This window comes from Manacus vitellinus, unplaced genomic scaffold, assembly GCF_001715985.3.
Source record: "Manacus vitellinus isolate BGI_N305 unplaced genomic scaffold, ASM171598v3 scaffold_15_pilon, whole genome shotgun sequence".
In the NCBI taxonomy this organism is placed as follows: domain Eukaryota; kingdom Metazoa; phylum Chordata; class Aves; order Passeriformes; family Pipridae; genus Manacus; species Manacus vitellinus.
In genome coordinates, this window is record NW_021939122.1 from 10845684 (window position 1) to 10848096 (window position 2413).

General features: G+C 61.0%; 1 protein-coding gene across 2 annotated transcripts in view; it reads left to right on the plus strand.

Moving 5' to 3' along the window:
- Positions 1-174: 174 nt before the first annotated feature.
- The window catches only part of LDB1 (LIM domain binding 1), a 29068-nt gene continuing 26829 nt past the window's right edge, over positions 175-2413 (plus strand). The window contains exon 1 of one of the 2 annotated variants that reach the window (XM_008934053.3): positions 175-330. The gene's annotated coding sequence lies outside the window, so the exon portion shown is untranslated. The remainder of the gene's footprint in view (positions 331-2413) is intronic. The other variant, XM_018069235.1, reaches the window with a different exon arrangement.

The following is a 2413-nucleotide window of genomic DNA, read 5'->3' on the forward strand; positions in this document are numbered from 1 at the left end:
GGGGGCTGCCGGGAACCAGCGACAGCGCTGTTCCCGTCCGCCGCTCGTCCCGCGGCTGTGAGCCTGCCCCTTGCCGGAGGTGCCTGTGCAGCAGCACCAATGGTGCTCCGCTGAGCCCAGCCTTGCGCGGGACTGCTGGGGGTGACACGCACGCGTGGCGGGCACGGGGGAATGAAAAAGAACTGTCGGGAGTGAAAGGCGGGATGGGCACCGTGAGCTGACCTGCAGCCTCCTGGCACAGCTGTGGAGCAGGACCGGATACTAAGTCACTGCCTGGGCTTGTGCTGCCTTGCAGAGGTGGCACAGAGAAAATCGCCTGGAGGACGTGAGGTATGGGAGTGAATCAAACTCGGCACACTGGACATAGCTGCGGTCCAGCCCGGCTCCCCGGGAGGGGCAGGGGAGGACAGTGTGCACAGCGCTTGGCCTGCTTCTGTTCGGTACCCTCTGTTCAGTAAGCCCAGAGTCCCTTTGGGAATGTCACCTCCTGTGGCTTTTTTTCTGGCTCCCAGACGGCAGGATCATCTCGCGGAGCTGAGGGATGTGCTTACAGTAGCACAGGTGCAGCACGGACATGTGGCAGGAGCTCTGCGGTGCAGGGTTTGCCTGGCAGGAGCTAATTGTCTTGGCCTCTGGGGCACAGACCTGCCCAGGCCAGATTCCCTTGGGGATCCACAGGATAGAGCTCCTTTGTTCAGCCTTGTGTGCCTGGTCATTAAGCTGGCCTATGTCTGACACACAGAGCCTCATCCTGCTGCTCTACTTCCTTCCACCTGTGCCACAAGGGACCTTCACCTTGTCCCACCTCAACTCTTGCCTGGCAGAGGCTGCTCCTCCCTGCTTTCATCCAGGAGAGCTGCCCACCTCCTCCTCCAACAAGCCCATAGCAACTTCAAGCCTCTCACTGGCACTCTTCTCTGGCCAAAATGCAGCAGCCAGGCAGCCGTGTCCTCCTCCAGGGCTGGGGTCCATGTGTGAGCTCTGGAGAACACAGGGCACAGGGGGACATGTGTGCACCCCTGGAGCACAGGGGACTGAGATAGTTATAACAGGCTCCTCAGGCCAGCACTTGCCCCTGGCACTGTGGAGGAATCAGGGGAGCCTGGACAAGCGCTCTAGGCTTACTGTGGCCCAGGAGGGGCTGCCCCTCTGGAAGACACTGCTGCTCCCTGAGCACAACACATCTAAAGCAAGGAACAAGTCACTTTGGAAATGCCTATGTCTGTCTCCACTGGCCTGAGGAGAGGCCATCCATGACCAAGCACCCAGGGACCTGCCAACAGGGATGTGGAACAACGTTCCCCTTCGGAGCCCCACAGCTTTCCTCCTCCTGCTCTGCACCTCCTCTCCCTCCCTGTCTGATCCCTGGGGCACATCCAGGGCATGCAGTGACCTGCCTAATCCCTCTGTCCCTGTGTGTGGCAGGACTCTGTGGCACAACAAGGCCAATTTCTCACAGAGCAAGCCTAGCCTAGCCTAGCCTGCCCATATTCCCTACACATGGGGTCCCTGGGGTGTGATCAGAGGGAGTCCCATGTGCAGGTACCTCCCTTACCTGGCACAACCCCCAGCCCAGATGCTTTCCCAGCACAGGCCAACACCAGGCATTCCTGCTGGTTTATAAGGGAAAACAAACAACAGGCAGAAAGGAAAATGCGCATACTACATCCCTGGCTCCCCTCCCTCCCCTCCCTGTGTTGTCACCCCTCCCTGGCCAGGCACAGCTTGATGCTGCCTGGGGCCACCCAGGCTCAGCCTGTGCAGCACCCAGGGTGGGCAGCTTGCTTGGGGCTAATGGGCACAGCTTGCAAAAGAGAGCTCAAACCCTTGTGATGCTTGAAGGACACTCAGCAAACAGAAATGTGAGTCGCACCCAGGCAAGAGCAGATGGGCTGGTATTGGCTCTTCAGGGAGGAGGAGAGAGGGCTCAGGCTCCACCGGGCAGTTTGGTCAGCCAGGGCTGCTGCTCCCACCATGGGGCTGGGGCTGCATCTTTGCAGGCAGCAGAGGCACAGCACCTGCCCTCACTGGGGCCATGCCAGGCTCTGTCCCCACAGGCGTTGTGCAGGGTCCTGCAAGAACCACGTGGGGCTGCGGCAGGATCCCTGGTGGGATCCTCTTGGGGTGGCTGCACCCAGGGAGACCCTGTCCGGATGGCACTCTGCTCCTTCTGCCCTGGCATCTCTCCAGCCCCAGGCCTCTCTAGGGATGCCATCATGTCCCTGCCCGGCACAGAGAGCAGCACAGACCCGAGCAGCTCCAGGCCTCCTGCCTGGCAGCTCCTGCCACCCCTGCACAAGGTGCAGAAAATGCCAGCCACCATGTCCTGCACGTGCCAAGCACTGCTACGAACCCTCTTCCTTCCTGCCCCCTGGCCCTGCCTGGCCCCTTCCCTCCCACCCACAGCTGCCTC